We start from the raw sequence: 27,486 nt of genomic DNA, 5'->3' as shown, positions 1-27,486 counted from the left end.
CTCCATAGTCATCTTCTTTATTATCTTTGTAAGCCACAGCAGACCATCAATTGCCAGGAATGTGAAAATGCTTTCCTATCATCAGTGCTGAAATGGGGTAATGGGTTAGTTGGATTGAAGGGGCTTAGTTATACTTTAATGCTTGTGTTTCTTCCGTATGGGCTTGGGAAGGGAATCTTGACTGTTCCTGGAGCTATTAGACTGGTTTGGTGTGGATGAGTTTGCCCTGTGATTATTTATTTATTTATTCCTGCCGCTCAGTGGGAGGATTGGCAGCCTGACATTGACTCCTTACAACCTTCATTCCATTGATATTATGTTTTAGTGTTTTGCTTTAATTAATTCCTCTTTATTTCTGTGAGTAATTATAAATATCTTTTAATGCCCACAGCGTGTTTGTCTATTAGTTACACAAGAGGACATTGTGGTAAATGCTGTGCTGTTGTTGCATCAGACATGGCTGACTCCTAGAAATAAGCAGCTTTCATTCTAAGTGAGGGAGTGATTTCTGATAAGTGTGTCTGCTGTGTATTAGTTGAGCTAGCTCAAAAGAAAATCATCTTCTTCTCTATACATTCTCCCACGCCTCATTAATTACCATTCCTTTCTAATGTCACTAATCATTTTCTTCTTTTTAAAAGACCACAAACTTTCATGGTCATTGACACAAATGCATACAGTATATGAATCCAAAAAAACTGATAAAATTCTTCCCCTCATTTAACATGGTTAGCATGCATATTTGTATAGACTTTGCATCTAGGTGACTTCTTCCATTTACTTAAACCTTCTGCTAAGACTTTCTCATTTTATTCCCCTTTCCATTTCTCATATTTGAGGATCAACTGTTTTTATTTGGCAATCACTGGTGACTTAATTGTCTGATTTTAGATTAGTGCTAGTCTGACTGATCAATCACAGAACATCCATGATCCAACCTTTCCTTTTGCACATTTCTTCCAGTGTCCCATGGTGGTGGTTTAACAAATCCCTGCAGAATTTTCAGTCATGTTAAGTTGGGTTTTTAGAACAAAGTTCAACTGTATCACTGATCCTGCAAACGTTTGGCGGGCTATTAAGGGTGCCATTTGTGATTGTGAATTCACAATATTGTTTGCTGCAAATCTGCACATGCTTACTGTGCAATTACTGCACACACTGTGACATGAATTTGAACAGCATCCCAAAGCACTGGAGGTTTCACACCACTACATAATTATGACCTGTACATTAAAAACTTTGGTGCTTCAGTGTCATACTATCTCCCACATTATTTGTAGCCTCTCAGGTTAGGCGCAGATTGATTGCACACCTTGTGAGCAAAGTAGGTGACCATGTCTTTCAACTGCCCTTGCCACACGGCAGTCTTTCATTCATAGTTAAGCAATATTTCTTTTGGTGACAGTAAATTTTGAAGTAGTGTCAGGAATTAGGGTGTTGTAAAAAGTGCTGGGCTGGCTTAGTGAGTAATGAGAATTTTGAAGAAAATGTACTCCTCATGTGCTGAAGCATAATTGGACCTCCTGATCACTGAGACACTTCCATTACCTTTTCCGTATTTAATAACATATTCTTGCATTATCATTCCAGATAGAAAACGGAGCAAGCTAAATCAATTTTTGAAAGAGCAAAAGTGTACTTCTTCCTCAATAAATTCCCAGAATGTTAAAGCAACATTATTACTTGAGAGTATGTCTTTTGGCTAGTCTGCTCTAATAAAAAAATAAATTTGTTCAGTTTAGGTCTTTTCTTCTTTTACTAAGAATGTTCATTCCTCATCCCACTTTCAGAAATTGTTAGGGTCACTTAAACAAAGAATCTTATAAGTAAAACAAAACCTAGTATTTATCTGTTTTGGAAAAAATGAATTATGTGGCAAAATAAGTCTTGATTTCAGGTTAGACCATTAAGATTTGGAACAAACTGTGCAATTTTGTGTATTTGGTTTTCAAGTTCATGACATTTCTTGCTAATAAAGATGTGTTAGCATGTTAAGTATAAACTTTTTCTTGTATTAGTCTGGCTGAAATAAATGCACTCTATGAAGCTGTAACTCTTAGCATACTTTATAATTTGAATTAAACGGAAAGTGCTGTCTGTCTTTAATTCAAGGATGTCCTTTTTCTCTGTCCTTTTCAGCACAAGTTGGATCAGAGAATGGTTCATTTTAAAGCTTAGGAAAATCAATAGAGGTTAACAAATCAAATATCTTAAGGTAAGGCACTGTTTCTTGTCATTTTCTGTTATAGTATTTGATCATAAGTCTCAAGAGGGAAGCCACTTGATCAGATCATGTACTTTCGCACTACATGTTTTCATAAACAGTTCACAGAATATTGTAGGCTTACTGTATATTTAATGGACATGCTGTCAAATAATTAGAGTACCTTGGCAGCTTTTCTCATTTAAATATCCACATTTTAAAAATATCTTTGCATGCTACATCTTAAAAACCTTTCTCAATAAAAATTGTTGTGGCAAGCTAAAATATCTGTAAACAATAGAATGGTCAGCTTGAATGGGACATCTTTAGCGAATAGTTTTATAGTATCTGATAACGTTGGGTATTTCAGTTTAATAAAATATGATTAAATAATGAAGTGGCTTGTTTTCAGAATAAAAAAATGAAGCAAAGGAAGTACCATGCCATGAACTGGTGCCCGGTCAGGGGATAGTTCCTGGCTTGTACCTGATGCTGCTAGGATAGGCTTTGGCCCCCTGTGCCGTGAACTGGGTTAAGCAGGTTTAAGAATGATATGTCAAATTTATGAAGCAAAGAAGGTTGACCTGTCAGATGAGTGTGCTGTGATCTGGATGCAGATAAATAAATTCCTTTAAGTTACATCTGAAATAACAACCACATGCCAGTATTTGATATAACAGGGTACAACCTGCTGGGTAGTTAGTTGGTAATTTGCCTCTTTACTAGAGCCCTTATGCTAGGTTAAAAACATTCCTTGAATAAAAGTGATATTTTTGTATCCTGCCATTGAAGATAATCATATTCTAAAAAAAAAGATTACATCATGTGATGATTTTATTGAATATGAATGGCAGTTGCAGTAAGGTGCTGAAGTATTTTCAGTAAATTTGAGTGACTCCAAAGAAAAGATTAGTAGAGATGGCACCAGTGTCTGTACTTCCTCCAGTTTGAAAATTTGGGGTGCACAACTGGCATTTAAAACTGAGCTGCTTTTATTGACTCCTGTCTGGGTAGCATGGATTGTCAGAAAGCAAGTGTTTTAAAGCTTTTGGTTGCTTGCTAATTAGGGAGAGATCTTCACTGGAGAACAAAGTGCTCATCCAGTTTCCCATAAAAAATAATTTACCTACAAAATAATGAATTGGAAAAATGCCTTAATGGAAAATAAGTATATAATGTTTGAATTTAAGTGACATGTTTTCTATTTTATAACAATATGCTTTCCCTTTTCATGAACATTTGCTCTAGAACTTTGTGGACAGGACAGAACACAGGGGATTGATTGTAGTGCCAGGACTGCTGTTTTTGATTTACCTTCCTGATCATATCACTTATAACAATATGTTCCAAGGTGATGTGCAGTTGCATTTGACTCATACAAAGAATTACATAAGATTTGAAAAGGCGTGTATGTACATGTGTGCGACTCTGCTTTTTCTTGATGTTTATCTTGTATTGCTTATTAAGTAAATATATTTTGCAGGGTTAATTTCATACTACTTAAATTTCTTTTAGAAATGTTGTAACACAAAGAGGCAGGTAGGATTCTCTGTTAATTGGTCCCACTTGAACAATTGTTCTGTAGAAAGGGGTGTGGCATTTGGCAAAAGAATATGCTTTTTCATTGTTTTTATGTATTTATTTTTTGAAGCAACATTATCTGCTTGTCAGTACTGAATGGATATGTGAGAAATTTTGACTTTAGTTATAGCGGTTATGAATACATTTTCAGGCCAGATAAATGGTTATTTTGCCTTGGGACAAAATCAGTATTGTATAATTTATGTAAAATGAATACAATTTTATATTACAAAGTAACAGATGGAGCAGGGATTATATTAGTGCACAGTGCTGCTAGAGTATAGTAAAATTAAAACTGTACATCATCTGGTAGATCAGCATACTATAAGCAGCACCTCTTAATAATGACATACTGTATCATGTCATAGAGTAGACTGTAAATGCCACCATATGGTTGGTTTGTCTAGTTGTTATTGACTATTAAAGAAACCCACTATTTTACTGCTTTGTTTTTTTTATGTGGAGTTAAGAGTGTCAAAAGAAAGTATTTGTTTGATTCACTTGATGGTCTCTCATATGGCTTACTTTATGTGGCAACAGCAGTCAGCTGTAAATCCTTCTCCAATCTTTTCCAGAAAAAAAAATGTATAGATTTATATTGTTGACATCCAACTTTTACTTTTTGGGGGAATAGATAATGCCATTTATCAAAGAAAATAGAGAAGATAAAACCCTTTCAGTATTTTTGTATTCTAATTCATGACATGTCTTCATTTTATTTATTTGTTTATTATTTAAATAAAAGCCAACTGACATTTAAAATGACACACTGTCAAAGGATGTTTACTGCCTTGTACACAATGTTTTGGGACCTTAATACCTCTCACACAATCACCATGGATTAGATATTTGGATTAAATGGGTTTGATAATGTTATGCCAGGGAGAAAACATTTAATTGTTTAATAAGCATCTCATTAAAATATGAATCCCTATTAAGATACTGACATATACTGTAGCTTTATATTAAAATATGTGTGTCCTTTTCAGCTTTGTATCATACAAATGTAGAAAGAATGTTTGACATTTTTGTTTGAATTTGAACAGTCAATTCTGATGATAAATTACTAAACTGCAAAAAGAAATAGGTTAGTCTTCCTTTATTAAAAAAGAAGTAAAAAGGGCTAGGTAATGTGTATCCAAACTTTGTGCTTGTATGAAAGAGTAATTAGTTAATTTTTTTTCTCAGTTTTAAAATGTGAGTTTTACTACACTTCAATAAAAGGCAATAAAGATCTGACATAAAGTAGTTGTTCTCCTAAGTGCTATCATTCTCAAAGTAATTTTCCTCTAGTAAGGGAAAATCAGGAAGATGGGAGGAAGGGAAGGCAGTGCACAACCCATCCAAGATTTCCTTACTTGACAGGAATCATGTCATGCAAACTAAAGGCTGAGCTTTATGGAAATCGGCTGAAGTTTACTTGAGGATGAACTTGGTGAGAACAGTAGTACTCCAGAGCCCTAAAGGGCAGCATTCTGCTGGAAATGTGGTTCTGCAAGACTCTTTGGAAATGTAACCTCTCTGGGAATAGAGGTTTCTTGGAAAGGCATCTTAGTTGATTTGAATGTCAGGGCCTCTACATCCACAGTCAGACAATGTTGGCGTTGGGAGCACAGGTAAGATCTCTTCTAGCAAACAGGAAGAAGTGGCTAGGCTTGATTATTTCGTTATACCTTTTGTGTTGTGCTTACTCTTTATATGTACCCTGCTCAGGTATATTTTAAGTTATGTAACCAAATACAGTACACCCCCAAAATTTGCGGGGGTTACATTCCTAGAGCACCCGCAAATTGTGAAAAACCAGGACTTTTGGATGTAGTTAAAAAATGCTGTTTAAATGCCTATTTTTATAGTTTAAACCCTAAATACAGTATGCCCCCAAAGCACTTTAATTTCGTTGCAAACTCAGCTTAATACATTACCTAAAAAATTACCTTAATACATTACCTAAAAACAGAATTTAAAGGTAAACCCGTATACTGTACAGTACTATACTGCTATTTCCCGCGGTGCTAGAATGCAAAATACAGATGTAGATGTTACCGCTATACGTACTATAATTCATGCAAGCGCGTTTTCTTTGGTATGTGCTGTTGTTTTCTTTGTTATAAGTAGAGTAAATATATAATAATTTCATTTAATTACAATACAGTAAAATTTACGGTTACTCATCAATAATGAATGATATTGATGATGATGATGAAGTAGCTGTGCAGTACGATGCAGAGGATTTAAAACTCCTCGGGTGACACCTCTTCTTCTTCTTCTGGACTGGTCGTCTTCTGGAGGGGTTCTTCATAGGTTTCAGGAACATTGTGATTTCATTGTCTCCTGTAGCGAACTGCTGGTATAATTTCTGTGCTATCTCACCGTCCAAGGGGATGTTCTTCTTCCTGCAGTCGGTGATCCACAATGCCAAGGCAGATTCCATCCTGACAATACTTTAATTCCTTGCGGTCATTACCTTTTTGGCACTTGCAGATATGGTACTCCAGATCGCTGCTTCGTTCTTCTTTATGTAGCGTATGGTGCTTTTATTAATGCTATAGTGGCACGCTACTGCAGCATAATTTTTAGTTTCTGGAGCAAATCCAGTAGTTCAACCTTCTCCTGGAGTGTTTTAAACTTCTTCTGGTGCTTAGGCTCAGAAGCCTTAGGAGGTGCAGGGCGTTTCGGCGACATCCTGCGCGTTTAAGAATAACAAAATGAATACAATAACAAAATGGAAAACATGAGGACACTCAGCTGGAGACACATCACAGGGCAGCAGTCAATCAGCAGCAATGAGAAATGAATAACACTCTTGGATTGGCTACATTCACCATCCCAAACCACATTTCCCTCAGTGGTAGTAAACCCACTCACCTGGGGCCTCATGTATATCGCCGTGCGTAGAACTCGCACTATAACATGGCGTAAGCACAAAAGCTGAAATGTGCTTACGCACAGAAAAATCCAGATGCAGGAATCTGTGCGCATCAACTTCCACGTTCTTCCGCTACATAAATCCCGATCAGCGTGAAAACTAACGCTCGTGCACGCGCATTTTGTAACGCCCCAAATCCTCCCAGAATTACGCCTATTTGAATATGCAAATCAATATAAATCGCCCTTAAGCGCAGCCTTCTGTGAAAAGACAATGGGAAAAGCACGGGGAAAATATAAGAATTTCAGCGAATACCAAGTGGAGGCAAAGGAAAAACATACTATTTGTTCAAATAAACCGTGGTATAATCAACAAACTGAAGTTGATCGAGTGACATAGCGTGTTGGAGAAACTTGAAAGCTCACATTCACAAAATCGCACAGTGCCGGAAATAAAAAAGAAGTCACATATCAAAGTTGCCGTGAAAAGAAGAGTTGTAAGCCCACTGTCTGAGTGTCATATGAAAGCTTATTAGGGTACAGAGAAAAAAAGCACACAGTGGGGAAAAAGCACGAAATGTCAACTTTAATCTCGAATTTTCCACTTTAATCACGTAGTTTATTTTGTCATTTAGTAGAACATTATAAACTTCATCTTAAAATCGTTTAACCAGCTTCTCAAAATTACATCGTAATTAAAGTAGCACGTTAAATGCTTTGTTTTGTATTTGATCTTCTACTCGTATGTGCCTATGTGTGTGAATCACTACTTGCTTCTTAAACTGGCTCTCTTCCTCCAACTGAACACAGAGTCCATTACATTCGTGATATTACAGCTCTCTGAATAACTAAAATACTGAGATGTATATGTGATGTCATTTTCATGATGATAGGAGTTAAAGCACTTTATTAAACATGTGTTTCACTTCGATGAAATAATTTATTGTCGAAATTTGTCGCTGCGTTTTTAGCTGTGTTGTTATTTTCTCTTTCTGTTTTATATTCAATATATATACGTACGCCCAAGAGTCCTTGCTTTTCTTTCCCCAAGTAACTGATCGCCACACAATCAGCTCTGTAATAGAAGTTAAGCCATCTGTAAGCTTAGCCGATTCTTCAAAACGCTTAAAGAACATTGAAATATCTTCGTAGTACATGTTTAATTATTCTATCCTTCACGACACTCCCAGTGAAGAATATAGATTATTTAAATGAAGTTAAAGTTTTATGTGTATAATTTAACAAACATATTTTGCTGCATTTCACCTTAAAAATTATATCGTCATTATATGTAAATACGCGCTTTATAAAGTGGCCCAGGTTGTGAGATATTATAACTGTAGTGCAAGTTTACAGTGGGGTGATTGTACTTATAAGTCCTAACAGTTCTACAAGGAGCAATTGATTGAGTGCATTTAAAGTTCTTGGGATTAAACTGTTTCTGAACCGCGAGGTCTGTACAGGAAAGGCTTTAAAACATTTTGCAGTGACGGAGACAGCGTGTCCTTAAAGCTGTATATCGATAATTCTCTTTCCGATCAGCTGCTGCTGTGATTCACACTCAGATACAGTGATATAAATACTCTGAGTGGTGCAGTGAGAGAAATATTGAAAAAGATGATCCGCTGTGGCAACTCCTAACGGGAGGAGCTGAAAGAAGAAGAAGAAGAAGAAGAAGAAGAAGTGAGAGTAACAACGCTAAAGCAGTTATGGTATTTGGAATACTATGGCTGTTCCCTGAACCATTATATTGTTACGAGTTAATTACAATCAGATGCATTACACTAATAAACAATATGCGGTTAGTTTCTGTGTATTTATAAAGCCGCGTCATGGAAATAATGAGTAATCACACAAGAACAGTACCATTGCTTTGACGCTGGGTGCCGCCAGTTTGCAAAACCGAGCGGAGAACTTGCGTACGACAAGGCATGAGGTACCGTGGAAAAGTGCGTGGCTTTACGCCAAGTGTAGGTTTTATACATCGCGATTTGAACGTGGAAAAGTTCTTACGCAACATTTCTGTGCTTACGCACCGTTTATACATGAGGCCCCTGGAGATGCGTCACAGGGCAGCAGTCAATCAGCAGCAAGAAGAAATGAATAACGCTCTCGGATTGACTACTTTCACCATCCGAAACCGCGTTTCCCTCAGCGGTGGTAAACCCACTCAGCTGGAGACGCGTCACAGGGCAGCAGTCAATCAGCAACAAGGAGAAATAAATAATGCTCTCGGATTGGCTACTTTCACCATCCCAAACCACATTTCCCTCAGCAGTTGCTTCCCGTTCTCTCTACAGCACAGTATTGCCACGAAAAAAGCCATAAAAAATTGCAGAGGATATTTGCGTTTTCCACTAACAATTAATGGTTAGGTTCTAAGGAAAAATCTGCGAACGACTTGAGTACGCGAACCCTGAACCGTGACTTTGTGGGGGTCTACTGTATACTAATTAATACCTATCTGAGCATATGTGCCATTGTGTTCAGATTCTGTCATACCTTTTGCATTGGAAATGGCACTATTTGCTTACTATGCCTATTATATACAACATTTTCAAGGATCAGTATCGGTTGATCAGAGAAAAAATGTTTGAAAATTATTATAAAAAATTGTTTTTAGGAAAGATCTTAGTTTTATTGACCATAATTCACACAACATTACATGATTCAGCCTAAAGTGCAGGCTGGTGAAGAGAAGTCAGGAAACAGCATGTGAAAGGAAGGAAGCTGTTCATGTTTGGACTTCAGAGTGTCCACTTATGATTGGCTAGATCATACTGGACATGCACCCTTCTCTGCTCGAGTACTTATTTCACCAGATAATTACGTTGGCAGCATTCAACTTTAGATGTAGTGAATTGTGATGCTACATTTACTAAAAATAAAATGTCATGCACACAGTCTGCAATCCAGGTTTAGAGCAGAATAATTTTTTTTTTCTTATGTACAACACTCATAATTTATTTACATTAATTGAAATGGGTAAACTTTAAATAAGAAACATTCTTGGAAAAGAAAACACTTTCTAAAGGTAGAAGGAACTGGAGCTGGAACATTGAGGCAGACAGTAAAGTCATGACAAGTCTGAGACTGTCAACTCAAAATGAGGAAAAGAAGTCCTCTTTCAAATCTGGGCATGTAGAGGCTGAATGCGTTTGCAAAATATTTAGGTCCAATCCTAACCTTTCCTCTCTCTCTCTCCTCATCATGCCTGCTGAATACAAATCTCACTATACAATGATTCTAATATGTCTGCAGTAATTCATTCTTATAAAATGACTAGAATAACTATAGTAGTTTTTTTCTTGTAATAATGATTCATTTTCAGACAGCTAATGTGACAATACTCTTTGTGGGTAAAATAAACTCTCGTACTAAGGTAGTTAAATAGGTTTTGAGGTGTAATTTTGACCTATTGCTTTTGAACCTGATATGTTTAACATGTCCTTTTTATAGCTCACAAGAATGCATACCTTTGTGGTGCTGCACATCACCTCTTTAATAGAAGTATATGTAAATTGTATATTGTTGTCAAGATTAAGGTTATCTGTGCTTTTTAATATGCACTCCAAGTCTCCTGTCACTACTTTGTTCCCGTCTAGGTGTGCATCCCCCTTGTAGTGAAGCACAGAGAAAATTATATCATTATAACTTTGACTGCTAAAGGTTTCACATAGAAATGTTGATGATGATTTTCAGAGGAATAAAATTATATTTCCTATCTGGCAATGTTTATTTCATAACAGATGATGGTTTCAGGGTGACACCGTGTTTTGAAAAGTTTCTTAGAGTATTTATATTAAGTTTCTTGAGAAACTCCAGCTTTTTTTGACATATTTCTAAGACACGTTATAGGGTCTCACAAAGTAGTGGATATTATTAAAGACATTTCAGAAAGCTACTGAGTAGTTGTTTTCATAAGTTGAGATATAATATCCCAAGGATTGACTGCTAGTTTAATGCAAGAAGAAAACATTTTTCTTATAAATGTGGTTGGTAAACTGGATAATGGTGGCATGGTGGCGCAGTAGTAGCGCTGCTGCCTCACAGTAAGGAGACCTGGGTTCACTTCCTGGGTCCTCCATGCGTGGAGTTTGCATGTTCTTCCCATGTCTGCGTGGGTTTCCTCTGGGTGCTCTGGTTTCCTCACACAGTCCAAAGACATGCAGGTTAGGTGCACTGGCAAGCCTAGTTTGTCCCTAGTGTGTGCTTGGTGTGTGTGTGTGTGTGTGTGCCCTGTGGTGGGCTGGTGACCTGCCCTTGATTTGTTCCTGCCTTAAGACCTGTGCTGGCTGGGTTTGGCTCCAGCAGACCCCCGTGACCCTATTTTAGGATGTAGTGGGATGGAAAAATGACTGACTAAACTGGATAATGGTAATCTGGTTGGAATTTACTGATCTTTTCCTATGATACTAGTAATATGTATGAGTATTTTAGTAGATGGTAATTTTTTTTTTCATTTTAAACTTTTTTTAAGGGATATGAATTGTGTATTTTTAGTTATTTTTCCATTGTACACTTATGTACATTTTTAAATGAAGAATCTTTAGCAAGTACAAAAGAACACATTTATTACTTCAGTTCTGGTCTCTGCTACAAGTCGCTGTAGCTTTGGTTCTTCTTGTGATGTGATATGTAGCGAAGTCTTTTAATTAACAATGGTAAAGGTTTGAGGCAGGGAGTGTATTTATTTCCTGTGAATCCTAAGAAAAGCACTTTGCTCATTTATTAAAACCTTTCAGCTCTTTCTAGATACAGGTGAAAAATGAGCAACTTAAATCTTTTAATTAATGGTATATAGTGAATAAAGTGTTATAAATATGAGTCTCAAAAGCACTATATAGACTTTCAGTGTGTCATAAAAGTAATGTAAGTAAGCTACATTCTTGTAGACTCTTTTTTGGAAAGAAATAAGTAGCATACAGTATTATAATGGTGTGAGCCACATCCTGTTCATTTGAGGTTAAATTATAATCTTGTTCGTCATTCAGGAAATCCAAGCCCAGATCCTGTTCCCATAAAGGTACACTTGTAAAGCTATCAGTAATAACTAGCAGAGGCATAGCAGCTTTACTGTTGTTTGTTATTATGGGCTACAAATAAAGCCTTTTTTGGAGCCTGTGTATTTTCATTGTGCTTTTTCCCCATATCGGGTAATGAGGAAAAGAAGCATTTCCGATACAACATTAGGAAAGGATGTCAATGCCTGACAAAGCATATTCACATTAATAGTGTCAACTTGGAGTTTTAATGAAGCTAATTGGCAATGGGGGGAGAAAACCCACATATATATGGGAAAACTTCATATAAACATCAGCTAAACCAAGAATCAAAGGTCTCTGGATTTGAGAGCTAGCAGAACTAACCATGGCATCTCCAAGTCAACTACTTTTTAAAATAAAAGTTATTTTTTTTCTACCTTGTTGAACATAGTTCCCTAATTTGCATTACATAATTGTAACGTTGTAAGCAGCAAGCATATTGTGGTACATATAAGATTTGTTTTGATAGCTTTAATTGTTAAGTTGAAAATCTGTATAATGTAAGTATAGAAGCAGATGGATTAATAAAAATGAATTTTAAAGAACATGTGACATGGCGGAAACCTTTAGCATGTCCTTACTGAAATAATGTAAATCTTGTGTCAAGAAATGATACTGAAGCTTCTTTGTACCAACAACAATATGTCTGCATAATGCCTCACTGTGACTGTGACAACCAAGTCAAATGTTCTCTTTCTTTTGAATTTTCTTGCTTTTCAGTTACTCTGGTGGGTGTATATTTATTTATCTACTTATTTATGTTATCTACTTATTTATTTAAAGAGTTTCTGCAAAAATGCCAAATTTTCCCCTGGGACCAAATAAATTTCTGTCTATCTAAAGTGTAATCTTTGGGTGGCCTCAGAGGGACTCCTTCATCCCCTTTCACACTAGCTCTAAGAACTGCATTCAAACACACTTTTTAACCTGTGATGTCTCCAGAGGACATCCTGAAATTATTGCAGAAATATGTATGGTCTAATACTGTTCCAAATACTAGGAAAATAAGGTCAAATACCTTTGAAAATGTACAAATGTTACTGTAAAATGTGCAAGAAGGAGACTTAAAAAGTGTTGGGGGCTCCAGGAGATAATATCCATTAGTCAAAATGTGAATAAAACAAAACACGTCTAAGTAAAGTCTCTGTTCGACATGAAGATCCATCTTCTTCTTCCTATAGGGATTAATAAATAGGAACTTGTGGGATGGCTTAGATTTAAATACTGGAGGACACTGAAACGATGGAGCTAGTGTGGTCAGGAGTTAAAGGGGATCACTGTACATTTGTGTGTATGTATATGGTATTCATTTCAATAACTGGAAGTTAATTTAGCATCTGCAACTCAGTTTAGTTAGTTGTATATGGGGTAGGGTCCTGCTGGGGTGCCACCTTTGTGCTTTTTTCATGTACATTCTGTGTTCACACAGGTTTACTCTGAGGGTTACATTTTTTTCCCCACAATGTAGCAGCATTGTCAGTAGGCTGAATGCAACCTCCTCATTAGCCTGGTCTATGCATGAGTATGCTTATTACCTAGTGCACTGTTGAGAGACAATAAAATCATCAGCAGCATTATTTTAAATGTTTCTTAATGATTTGCATCTATGTTATAATGAAAGAAGTTGTAAGCTATCAAATTTTATAACAACAGCAAATAACTATTAAACACAAGAACAGAAAGAAAAAAGTACATACAGTGAACTAATAGTTACTGCTGCTGCTAAAATACTATCTAGATAATAAGGAAATCACAAAATAGTTAAACTTTACAGAATTTCTTGAACTTGTAAATAAGGGAGAACACAACTACTATTTCATCTGTCTTATATAGGTATGTAGAGATGAAACAAATGCGTTTCAGTATTAATGCTGCTTATCAATGGTTGGAGCATAACCAAAATTTAAATCTTTAGAGATTAAATCACAAACAATTCACTAATGCTACACTAATCAATATTTAAAAAACGGAGCCTGCTTTCAGAAAAGTAAAACCTATATAAACATGCTATAATTTCTGCCCAGAGTGTCACCCTTACTGAAAGTACTGTAAGTAATATGCTTGCATAACAACCAACATATAATTCAGAGCTTATCCTAAAGAAATTCCTATTAAAAAACATTCAAATTTAATGTAAAACATGTTGCTTTAGTAAAAATAAAAAGAGAGCAATCAGTGGATGGTTTGCAATTTAAAAACAAAGTAAGCATAACCTAAAGCAGTATAAGAAATTAACCTTTTTTAAAATGCATAAAAAGACTCCTTTCTTATCCTTCTTTTTCTTTACCAGGGACAGGAGATTTGGTATCTGCCCCCTGCAGAACTGGCCACAAAGTACCAGTCTACTCTGTATGTGGGGCCAGTCCATTGTAGGAAGTACTCAATCATACCTGGCAAATTTAGAGCGTTCTATCAGCTTGAACTAGACGACTCTAGGAAATGTGAGGAAAATATGCAGCAGGCTATAAAAAAACCTGTGTGTGTATTAAGATAACTAGAATATCTGCATATTTTTTTTAAAAATTCAGGCATATAGCTGTTAAAGCAAGCTAATGTATAATGTACAGAAAAATTTTAATACCATCCACAGTATAGATTTCACAAAAAAGAAAGACACAAATGACTCTGTACAATAATTAATACAATATACAATATTCATCAGTCTTACTTCAATGTTACTGTCCAAGCTGAGACCCGAATTGGAGCACAGTTTCACATGCAGCAGTTAATTTATCGAACCTTATCTAACCAGGCAGTTCCACGGTGGCCAGTTATTCTTGAAATTGAAGATCACCCCAGTATTCACATCGATTGTTACACAAACTGCTAAGGAAGGTGACTGGGTGAGCAACAAAGGCACATGCTGCAGTGAACCTAGATAACCAGGTAACTTACAGTACATCTTAGGATCACAGCAGAAATCCCTGAGGGCAAAGCAGAAATTGGCACTGGAATGGGTATCAGTCTATCATAAGGCCCACTCATGCACACCCACACTTACATCAGAATGCTTCTCTCATAAGGTAGTAGTATAAGCCCATAAGCCCACTTAGGTAGCACCTCAGCATTGTAGTATATATTCCTGTCTTTTGGCTCTTGTTTTGGGTTTTGCAAGTGCTTTCTTGTTCTGAGATTTTGGTTAAGAAATTTGGCTTGTTAAAGATTTACTGCATTACGGACTGGATTTGTTGTCGTCTTACCTGTTCAAAATATCAAAATCCTTGATGAGCTTCCTGGAATTGTGGCAGGGTGATAATAGCCTCTTGCACCTTTGACTTGACTTAGGAAGATGAAAGAACTTATAAACAAGAACTAATTGATATATGCAGCAAAAATAATACAGTAAAACAAATGATAAACAAAATTGTATTAATTTTGAAGAAAGCATGTTCAAAATCAACATTTAGAAAATTGTATTCAAAACACAACAAAAGAAATTAATAAAAGAAAAAGAAACGAGCCTGGAATGAAACCCAGGCTGTTCTAAAACAGAGGGATTGCTGTGAGTGGTACATAATCATTATTTAGCGTTCAAGTAAACACTGCTTGTTTTAATCGTGTTTGAAGAAATTTTTTATATCAAAATACAGTATAAACACCCCACTGATTACATTTGTTGACCTATTACTCTGGAAATGCCTGATGGCATCACCCTTGAAGTTATTTCTAGGATGGACAGGTAGCTTCATCTTATTGTGTGCCAGACCCCAGCTACCAAGTGTGTTTGTCTGGTTGCACTTATACTGTTCTCCCTGCTGTTCATGAAACTAGCACTATACACGAGTAAGCAATTTAATTGATGGCACTCTGACAAAATTTCCAATAGTTATGATTGTTGTAAAGGTAAATTCAGAAAAATGAATGTGTTTATCAACTTCTCGATTTCTTTTTTAGCAGTTGATGCAGTACTTACAACAGCTTATCTGTATATCATTTACGTGTCTAATATTGACTATGATTATTCCTGTTGCTTTTCTTAAATAATTGTAATATATTGTTTTACTAATACACTTTGTAATAGATAACAATTAAACATAATATTCCCTCTGGCATAAATGTAAAACCTGTCATTTGTATAATACTGTAGAGTAATTTTTATGAACATTCTAGAAATACAGGGATGCTATTTTGCCTCTACGCATGAATTTTTAGATTGTGCTTGTGTTTATGAGTCTGTGTCTCAGTGTACTGTTTCAAAGCTGTCATTTTATTTATAGAACTTACCATGATGAAGATGATGCGTGTTTGACTCCAGGGACTTAAGATGTATGTTCAGTCTTCTCTTTTGTTTGCCACTGAGATTTCACATTGCTGTTGTGCTCTGGAAAAATACAGCTGTCTGAATTCACATGGCTTTGATCCACCACACATACGTTTCCAATGCTGGCTGTTTTATTTTTTTTTTGAAGTTGTGTGCTACTTCATGCTTATCTGCAATTTAAATGTTCTTCTTCAAACCATGCAATAAATCTAAAGGCCCTGGTTTTAGTTGGTTTACTGTTACTGTATTAACTTGAAAAAAATTAACGATGAACTACTGTTTTTGCACATTAAGCTAGAATTTTGCCTTGAGAAGCTCAGCTTGGGAGTGGTAAATTAAATGTACAATAAATGTGATAATTGAGGCTTCAGGAGAAAATGTGCAAGTCAGCATATCAATACCAGAAAAGTTGACTGAAATCAAACTGAATAATACCAAAAATGAGACACAGGAGTTTAAATAACTAGAAAAGTCAGCATTGTGTTAAAATTGCTTAAAGTGTGTCACCAAACTGTATGTATTAAAAAAATTGAAATGCATCAGACCATTGTTTTGTGCTACTTGTCTGAATCTGCCTTTTGTTTAGGCTAAGATGAATGTTTCTCTACATCATCAAGCTTTTACAAAATAATGCACTTTTCTTCTTTAAGGGTCAATAAAGCCACTACCTGAAAGGAACCATTCAGATTGTAGGTCAATGTTCAAACTCATGTTGTTCACTGTATGCAACAATATTTATGCTTACAAAATTAATGAAAACTCAATTTATTATCACTAAACTAATTGTATATTGAAAAGTAGTTGTTATTCCAACAGATGCAGAAACATGCAGTGACAATTCACTACATAGTAGAGCAGCACAATTACTGAACAAGTCAATAAATATGTAACCAGATATGATGCCCTGTATTCCAATGATCCCAGCACGATTCACCTTGGGCATCTAGTAGTACATGAAGCAAGGTCAAACCAGGGTTGTAGAAAAGGAAACAGTCAGACAAAGAAGATACTGAAAAATATAAAAATTGTTTATTACATTCAGTGCTGCAAATCAAAGTCAAAACCGTTCATGTACAATGACATTTATAAAAAACAAAAGAGCAAAAAGAACAAGATTAAACATAAACAAAAACCCATGGCAATCAGATTCTTTTCCGTCTTAAAAGCAGTTCTTGGAAAGGAAATCTCCAGAAGATAAACTGTACAATAAAATAAAAAGAATCTACTGGTTAGCTCACCACACAATTCCAGAGTTATCTTCTACTTTAATGGTTTCTCGGAGGTCTCCACTGTAGACAGTACACAACCTTCTTACACTTAGAATAATAAAAAGTTTACTATACAAAAAAGACCTCTACTGCCTGTAGCAACATTTTATACATCTGCAACATCTGCAACAGACACTTTTCTAGTCCCAACCAATGAGAGCATGTGTCGCCATGCTCTCGATGCTGTGGACCTTCCGGAAGAAACTCCTATAATATGGGATTCAGACTCAGATGAGCACATGCAGACACATGTGTGAATCCTCCATTAAGGCACCCCCTCCTCAGCTCTGTAAAGGTACATTTCCTGAACTTACGCTAGGCCCTTCATTCACTCAAAATCTTTCCCTTGCTGGCAACTAATTTGACACTCTTGACACTGAGAGGCAACTCTCCTTTCATATGCTGCACAAATTGGTGCCGGTAACTAGTCAGTTCTTACTGGTGCTTTATATTGCACCATCATATAAATGAACAGGTAAGCGCATAAAACTATTTAAAAAAAAAAAAAAAAAAGTAAATCTAAAAGTAGTTTTCTCACTAGACTAAAATAAGTCAATTTACATGGTCTGTCGCACCATATCAAATCAAAAATAAATATCAGATAAGAATGTTCTTTATGCATCAGGCAAAATAAGTAAAAATCAGTAAAGCTAAATCAACTGATTGTTAGTGGGTATATTTACATTATGGAGTTTTATTTACGGGTCAAGCACATGTTTCTATGGAAGTTGAGTTTTTATGGCCTGGGGTAGAAGCTGTTAGTGGGTCTAGTGGTACATCATTGATCTCTATGATATTGCTTGCTGGATGGCTGGTGGCAAGAGGTTTAATGCTGTGCTGTGTTAAATGTTATGTGCAGATGATCCTGAAATTATGTGTTTATTCTTAGGCCCCTTGAATTTCATGGGCTGCTCAGAATTGGGCAGTGGGTACAATTACAGCAAATACAATATTGAATTAGAAAGGTAACAACCAGGGTTTGAAGCACAATGTGCATACTGTGTGGACTAGTGACTAAGAGGCTAAATTTTAAAGAACTAGTCTGCTTTCTCACCCCCCATATCCAAATCATTGAGTGGTCCTGTGTCCCTTTTATGTTAACATATACAGTACACATTACTGTGCTTTGGGATGATTCATTGTGAACGGTGCTATTTAAAATACAGTGTGGCTGGGTTATTTTTTCCACAGCCTTTAGTTTTCAGTTATTATACAAATTTAATTGCAAAGTTTTGTCAGGCATATACATTTATTCTAAATAAATGTGTTTTATGTACTCAATTGAGTTATCTATATTCTACATTTCATAAGCTGTTTTGTAGCCATTGTTTGTGTCAGCTTTTTTGACTTTTTATTGTGTACAAAACAAGGACACCTGCTATCTCACTTGGTTTGTATGGTTTTCATATATAAGTTAACTCAGCGTCTTGTCTATTACTTTTTAAAGGATTCACCCGACTCTGTTTAAGAGTCCCACTGCCAAATGTAGCTCTTTCCCAATTTTAGATATTGAATGTACTTTTCCTTATTTTATATTTCCACTGATGTATTTCACTTTTTTACTTTTAAAATATGACTCTGAAGGATCTTTTGTTTAAAAATTTTTAACAATGGATACATTTAAAAATGTATAGATCAAAGTGACAATTTCAACAGTAGTCTTATTGACTATTCTAAAGAAATATGGAAAGTAAATGTGTAAGAAACAGAGGTCTTACAGAAAGGACAAAGCAGGGTACATCACCTTTGTGTCTGGCAATACGCTAATCTGTTAATTTCAGCCTTCGTATTTTCAGATGACCACTTTTCATACCCACACTCTAGTTCTTAAGTACAGGATGTTACCAATCACGCTTGAGTAGCCTCATAGTGTCACTTTTATAGCTTTGCTTTCATATTTCGATATGGAAGCATCCTTTACCTATTTCTCTTTTTGCAGATACCGCTGTAGTCTTTGTTATGTGTATGTATACAGTTAAATACCATGTTGTATTTATATACTGTATATGTAGAAGCAAAAGTCTGTGATATGGTTTGCATATTTGTAACTGGAAATCCACAAAGTGAGAAAAAGAATCGCATATCTTAAAATAGTTTTTTTATTTCTAAGCTTTCAGTCGTCCTCAGAGATAAATGATTAGACACACAGGACTGCAAGGCAATATATAGCAAATAAGGAGGGGAAGGTAGGTGGATTTGGGGTGTGTTAATGAGGTGGGGTTCAGAGGGTGTTCTTCATAAAATCTTATTTATTTGGTGCATGTTCTTCTTTTCAAGCCTGCATAGCTGGGTTCATGTAAAAATGTATATATAACTCTGCAATGAACTTGTGCTCAGTTCAGGTGTTGTTCCTGCCTTGTACCTGATGATTGCCTGAATAGGGTCCAGCTGCCCTGTGGCCCTGCTCTGGATAAATAAGTGAGAAAAATGTATGGATGTATATACTCTGTACCTTCCAAATATACAAAGAGTACACAACACGTGTTTCGCCCTAATTGGGGGGGTCAACAGGTGTATGCACCTTTGCTTCCTGATGTCAGAGGTCCGATCCCCGTAAGGGGAAGCAAAGGTGCATACACCTGATGAGCCCCAATGAGGGTGAAACACGTGTCGTGTACTCTTTATACTAATTGGCAAATACAGTATCACATGTCTATTATCTGCTTCTTGAAACAGAGAGGACATGGTGGATGCTTGCTGACTGGCTGACCAATCACAAGCGTTACCTGGTAGGTAACCATCAAAATAATCAGACTGAGATTCAGACCTATGAATGTATTTATGTATATTTACACATACACACTCACCGGCCACTTAGGAGCACCTGTTCAACTGCTTGTTACACAAATATCTAATCAGTCAATCACATGGCATCATCTCAATGCATTTAGGCATGTAGACATTATCAAGATGACCTGCAGAAATTCAAAACAAGCATCAGAATGTGGAAGAAAGGTGATTTAAGTGACTTTGAACGTGGCATGGTTGTTGGCGCTAGACAGAAAATGTTCAGAAAACATACATTGAGTATTGGTTCTTGGGGTGAAAATGCCTTGTTGATGCCAGAGGTCAGAATAGAAAGGCCAGATTTCATGCTCATAGAAAGGGAACAGTAACTCAAATAACCTCTCTTTGAAACCAAGGTATGCAGAAGAGAATCTCTGTACGCACAACATGTCAAACCTTATAGCTGATGGGCTACAGCAGCAGGTGACCACACTGAGTGCTACTCCTGTCAACTAAGAACAGGCAACTGAGGCTACAATTCGTATGGGCTCACCAAAATTGGACAATAGAATATTGGATAAACGTTGCCTGGTCTGGTGAGTGTTGATGTCTGCCATGACATTCGGATGGTAGAATCAGAATTTGGCGTCAACAATATGAAAGCATGGATCCATCCTGCCTTGTATCAACGGTTCAAGCTGGTGGTGGTGGTGTAATGGTGTAGGGAATATTTTATTGGCACATTTTGGGCTCCTTAGTACCAACTGAACATTGTTTAAATTCCACAGCCTACCTGAGTATTGTTGCTGACCATGTCCATCCCTTTATAATTGCAGTGTACCCATCTTCTGATGGCTACTTCCAGCAGCATAACATGCCATGTCACAAAGCTCACATCATCTCGCACTGGTTTCTTGAACAATGTGTTCACTGTACTCAAATGTCCTCCACAGTCACCAGATCTCAATCTAATAGAGCACCTTTGGGATGTGATGGAAAGGGAAATTTGCATAATGGAGTATCATGCATAGCCGACAAATCTGCAGTAACTACGTAATGATACCATGTGAATATGGACCAAAATCCCTGAGGAATGTTTTCAGCACCTTGTTGAAACTATGCCACGAAGAATTACAGCAGTTCCAAAGTCAAAAGGGGGTCCAACCTGGTACTAGTAAGGCGTACCTAATGAAGTGGATGGTGAGTGTGGTCAGATCTGTTGAAGAGAAAAGTGAAGTATTAGGCAAAGAGAACCAACCTTCGACTTCAGGTGGAATTACCAATCGATGAACCCTTATGTTGTCTTCCTAGTGCTTGTTTGTGACGATACACTCACACATACACATATATAATTAAAAGTTAATATAAACTATTTTTAATCGGTGTACCTTGTGACATCTCTCATTTACAGTGTTAGATCAACTTTTGGCATTTTGAATGATGGTGTAACCTCCTGTTTTGTAAATGGGTTGGATGTGAGGCCAGAAAACATAACATTTTTGTGTGCAAGATGAATCATGAACATGGACTACTTTAAAATTAAGAATACTGAAAAGAACTACTTCTTGTAATGCTTCAGTAGGATTTGTGAAACTCTCATTTTATAAGGAACATATGAAAAGTCTCTTCAGTATTACAACAAGCATGATTGTAGCACAAAGCCATGATATAAACAATGAGCAGCCCTTAAGATAATGGACTTGATCATGTTTTTATTTGATGGTAAATTAGTTTGGCCATTTTGTCAGTAAGACAATTTCTTGGTGACTTCTAGGCTTTGGGCTTTGGACAGCGTGCTCAGTAGCGTGTATACATTATATTAGATTTTTTTGTACTGTCATACACTGATTTAGTACCTTGACAATTCCAGGGAGGGTTAGAGCCTCTTGAAGATGTTTGTCATATGACCAGCAACTGTTTTGTAAACATTCACCTTATTGGGCTATTAAGATTATATTTGAGAAACACTTTGTAGAAGTCTATCAGCTGTATATTGTGTTAGGCCGAAAATACTTTTTATTTACTTGCAATCCTGCCCAGTAATATTTTTTCCATCACTCTGTTTGGCTTAAGTGTTCTCTGTCAACAAGGGAATCTGTGTTTTATTTGATTAAATGTGTTTTGCACCATTGGGAAACACTTGCCTGAAATGATCACCCTTGGCAGTATGTCTTCAGCTAGTGATTGGCTGGCTGCTAGAGGTGGGTTATTCCTGGTGGAATTATGGAGGATATTTGTTCATGTGGTTGGGTGGTACATTTAGTTTTCTCTGATACATTAGCATGTTACATACGTCTAATAAGGAAATAACAAAAATTAAATTTACAATTTTAGAAGAGCACACAGCTGCTCTAAATGAAACTGGCAGTGCTGAGAATTACCTTTACTTTAGTACTTTTCTCTCATTTTGCATCACATGCTCATCATTGCATTTCATATTCTCTTTGAATTAAAAAGATGTTAAATATTTTAGATGTTTGTACTTAGAATTATTGGAATTGGGCTAGTAGAGTGGTACAGTGGCTACTGCTAACTCTTCACAGATCGAAAGATTTAAGTTTACATCCATGCCTGATTACTGTGTGTGGAGTTTGTTCATTCTCTTTGTGTCTGTATGAAATTTACCATGGTACTTTGTGTTGTTCATATAAAACAAATTAGGCAGGCTAGATATAAATAAGTAAACTCTGAAAATGATAGAAATTACTATATACAAAAGGTTATTCCTCCCCCTTGCTTCCAATGCTTTATGTATGTTTAGGACCAAACAGCTTTGGAAAATGACTGACTAAATGAATGAATTAGTTACTTTTTATTTGACAGATGTCTTTACTAAAGTGATGCAGAATGTCGGAAAACATGGGTGCACTCGTACTAAAAAGGTTAGTCTTGTGTTTAGAGTGGAATTGCTCACTGATTTTATTTCACAACTTGAATCAATGGCAGCGACAAGTCTAGCGATATCACAACAACACATTCTGTCATGTTAGTTTATCAATAGTAGAAATGTAAATGTCACTTTAAAACAAAGAGAACAGTCTATTTTTCTGTCCATTAACACATTACCATTTTAGAATAAACCAAATTGCAAATTGTGTAGCCAGTAATTCCTCTGACACATAGTTTAAGGCGAGACCCATCTTAAGCAATACAGACTAGGATTAACTTTAGCTAAATTTATTAAAGCAGAGGTGAGGCTGTCAGTTTAAAACACCTCTGTAAGCAGCATAGGTTATTGTGGTTTATTTAGGCTCAACTGGGCGTATCCTTTATGATTATCAATGTGTTCCAATAGGTAATGCATTTAACTTATGTACCACAGGATATGACCCTGAACAGGTCATCCAACTACCAAATATAAAAAAAAAGTAAAAATTGTGACACATTCTTGTAAATCACCTTCTTCCATAAAATATTTTGTTTAATAAGTAGCCTGTAAAACTTTTGAGATAGTTCTAGGTTACATGTTTTGTTCCAGTCTATATTTTGATTGCAGGCTGTCAGGCCTAAGATGAAAAATATTTAAAGCATAAGGAATTATTTGTTAACAGAAATGTTTAAAATTAATCTCCAAAAAGTGAAATATGCTGGTTACATAAGTATCCAGGGCCCTCTGCTGTGGTACATTTAAGTTTTCGCATGTTATAGATAATGCCCTAATGAGGGTACAATTAATACTTCTAATCAAATGGGGAAAAGCAGTTTGATAGATATAAAGCAATTGGATAGAACATATTAGATTAAAATTAGAAGAGGGTCTGCCAAAAAAAAAAAAACTTAGGAAAAGATTAATCTTTTAGCAATACAGAAATTTCAAGCACAGGTCCTAAACAACAGTGTAATGGCTCAACAGTTGAAATGGTGCTAAGAATTTGACTTCAGCGACATCTAGTAATTTAAAAATGGCAGTCCATATGTATCATCCTAAAAACCTTAAAACACTGGAGCAAACCTGCCAAGAGGAATGGGCAAAAATCACTTGTATACAAAGCTGATAGACACCTTTGTCAAAGGACTTAAAGATATTTCAGTGGCAAAAGTTGACTAAAGAAGGGAGCAATGTATGCAAGAAAAGTTTTACTTTAAGATATCTGTTTACTGATAATTAGTTTTGTCCTTAAAAAGTGTGTACTTTGCAGTACAAATACAGATTGGAATAAAAAGTTTAAGAAGTATTTGTAATCCAACCACATTTGAAAGACTTTAAAGGGGCTGCATTCTTCAACATGGTTGAAGTTTTAAAGAAGATCCTTAAAATAAGGAAGCACAAGGGTAAGGATACACATGCAGCATCTGACATTCTGGTGGAGTTCAATGTAACTTGGTGCTCTTTTCCTCCTGGATACATTATTTGTTCATTTTATGAAATTGGTTAATTGCATGGTTACTCTTGTTTAACCACTGTTAGTTCAGTAAAAGTTTTGCTCATGTAGTATATTTTAAACAGGCTTCTCAGCATCTAAGTAAGGGTACTTTTGTTAAAATACCTAAAAAAAATCTCTGTATTTTCTGTTTTTACCAGAGGCTATGCCAACAACAACACATGCAAGATGAGGTGCCATTCTAGCTTGGAAACTAATCCATCAAAGAGCATGATCAAAACAGATACACACACATCAGAGCATGTCTAGTGTGAGCTGAAACAAATGAGAAGGCTACTTTTGTATTGTGGGAGAAACTGGGGTCACTGGGTGAAAACACTCAAATACATACGAAATGTGCTATCAAGGCTCTGCTTGTACTGTAAAGAATCTAAAATCACTACTTATTTGAAGACAACTGATTAAATCGTGCAATAAAACTTTACTTTTTAAGTGTAAACATTAGCTCCTACCTAAAAATAGCTTTTACGTATAAGTGCATACATTCCAAAGTGATTAAGTACACAAGTGTCCTCTCTCATTGACATTAACTATGAAGGCTTGACAGTAATCGCTACTATCAGAGTTCATGTCCTCAAAAGAGAATATGCACATGACAGTGAAGAAACATTTGTGTCAGAACGTTCTTTCTCACTGTTGCCATGTTCTGAATTCTGTTGATTAATGCTAACTTGTCATCATGTGGTTATTCACCACTGAAAACATAGTGCAAGATGCCAAAGACTCAAATACACAAAATTTGTTAATGCAATATACACGTGTTGTCATCAATTGGCAGTCAGTGTTGATTATATAAGTACATTTTTTTTTCTTTAGATTACCTCACTGTGAAGGCTTGCTTTGATTTTTGACCTCACCCTTGCAAATATCTAGTCAAAGTGTCCACACCACTATATAACTAATAAAAAAATGATGATACAATGATGTGTTCTTTTCCTCCAATGGTTTGCATGGGATATGGCTTTGCTGTTGTGTGCAGGGAGTCCGCCACCAATTTTGCTGTTTCTAAAGCACATTCGTCACACATTGGTCTGCAGATGTTTAAGTTGAGGAAAGCGTTTGATTTTTGCTCATGCCTGCTGCATACAATATTGATAGGTTTTCGGAAGTTTCTAATTACATTGGGGCAGCTCACTCATGCTAATGCATCAGACAGCAGGAGGCACGCTGAACTTAAAACTGAAAAAAGAATGAAAGTGCTATGATAAAGCTGCTGTTATTTATGCTTTTTTGTCATACAGATCTATATAGAAGTGTTTCCTTTTGTCTGTTGGAGACGAAGCCTATGTACTCTCTGTGAGACACTGCTGCTTAAATCGTACGTTTTTTTTCTTAAGCAATACCTGGAAATTGAGATTAGAAAAGCAGAATGCAGTAAATATTTCTGAAATGATGCAAAAGCAAGTGTAGTATGATAAACTGTTAAATCATTTAGAAGCTGCAAATAATTGCAAAGCTACTCACAAGTTTGGAATTTGAGGTAGAAAACCTGTTTTAGACAGAAAAAGAGGAAACACGTAATGCCAGAAATGCCTGAAAAATGAAGGAATGTGGAGTTAATTGTGCTTGAAGCTGTCTTGTCTTCAAGTGTGCCTTAAAACCTTTTATGCTTTAAATAAACGTAAAATATATTTTCACCTGCTATTCAGGTATAGAGCACAGCAGTCCCTACTGTTTTCCTTCCATTTAGAGTCATACTACCCTTCTTTCACACACACATACATAAGATTTTCTCAAATAGAAGCCTTTCCAAAAAAGTTTATCTTGCAGTACTTACACAACTTAATGTTGTGGCTGTATAAATGCAAACATTGCAACAAATTGTGACATGGCACACCTGAACAAGTACGCTCATCTTGTTGTAATCCTGGGGAATAATATCATTGGTCTTTTTTGATCATACTAATAATGCTAGATCTGGGTTAGTGGTGGTGTGTTACTCATTAAATTGTTGACTTAGTCATTACATATCTAACCATCCATTTTCTATGCTCAGTTTTTCCTGTGCATCGTTCCAGGAAGCTGAGCTGTGCCTGTTGCTGGCACATAGCAAAATCCAGCCCTGGGTGTGGTGTTAGTACTTCACAAGGCTTCTCGTAACATAGTTCATATTAAACATAAATATCTGAAGCAGAAGCTTACAATTATCAACTTGACTGTTCAAAAGTAGCTCAAAATGTCATCACCCACTCAGTGCCATTTTTGCTGGACAAATTGCAAAAAACACCCCCAATGAATGTGGCATCTTACTCAGTCTGAAAACACTGAACAAAGCAGAGGTTTCTGTATTTTTTTTGTTTGGCATGGCAGTGCAGTGGCAAGCACTTCTACTTCAAAGCTCTAGAGCCCTGGGTTTCGATCTTGGCTGGGCACTGACTATAGGATGACTGCATGTTTTCCATACTTTTCTTTAGTGTTTTCTCCAGACACTACTGTATTCCCCTTCATTATATATTCAGACAAGATATTGTACACTTTTAATATAAAAGAGCAGCTAATGAAATCTTAAACTGAACCAACATGAAAAAATACCTCTTTGGTCACTGATTACTTAAAGCATCTTTTATAGCAAAATGTCCATGAGCTTCTGTGCTGAAATATCTGGTCACTTTTTTTACAGCTGTATAATGCAGTACTTTATCCCATTCTTCTAGGTAAAATATGCAATTTTTTCATCTTTGCACTGTCGTTTTCACAGTTATTCTTTTGAATTCATGTGAGTAGTGTTACTAAGACGATCACAAAAAAATAATTTTATTTTTAGCAATATGGGCCTTTTGTTCTTTTGCTCAGTGCTAAGTGTGGTTAGAGTCTTTCGCAAGGTGAAAGGTTTCCCAAATTTCAGGGTTCGTCCCCCTTCCATCATCACTGCTTCTGTTCACAATGTGAACTATGGGGATTGTATGGGGTCTGTTACCATTTAATTAACCTTCGAGACACCTAGTAAGCCTGAAATTCAAAATTCTGGTGTACCTGAAAAAATAAAATTAAAAACATGTTATAGTGCTATGAATTGCTCACTTGCCATTACTGACTTTGTGAGAAAACATTGTAGCAGAATGTAGAAAGCTCTTCAGAGGCAGGACTGAAATGCATTAGTCACTAACAGTTTACAAGATGGGTAGGACTAGACTAGAGGCTTGAATGGCAGCAA

The 27,486-nt window shown here is 36.1% G+C and overlaps 1 protein-coding gene across 11 annotated transcripts in view; it reads left to right on the top strand.

Moving 5' to 3' along the window:
• The window catches only part of apbb2b (amyloid beta (A4) precursor protein-binding, family B, member 2b), a 336,334-nt gene that overhangs the window by 45,577 nt on the left and 263,271 nt on the right, over positions 1–27,486 (top strand). For 10 of the 11 annotated variants that reach the window (XM_039751338.1, XM_039751341.1, XM_039751337.1 and 7 more), the window contains exon 2: positions 2,140–2,215. The exons of the other annotated variant lie outside the window; for it this stretch is intronic. The gene's annotated coding sequence lies outside the window, so the exon portion shown is untranslated. The remainder of the gene's footprint in view (positions 1–2,139; positions 2,216–27,486) is intronic. 11 annotated transcript variants of the gene reach the window in all.

The sequence above is a fragment of the Polypterus senegalus genome, chromosome 4 (assembly GCF_016835505.1).
Source record: "Polypterus senegalus isolate Bchr_013 chromosome 4, ASM1683550v1, whole genome shotgun sequence".
Classification (NCBI taxonomy): domain Eukaryota; kingdom Metazoa; phylum Chordata; class Cladistia; order Polypteriformes; family Polypteridae; genus Polypterus; species Polypterus senegalus.
Note: the sequence above shows the minus strand (reverse complement) of the source record. Positions and strands in the feature narration are given on the sequence as shown.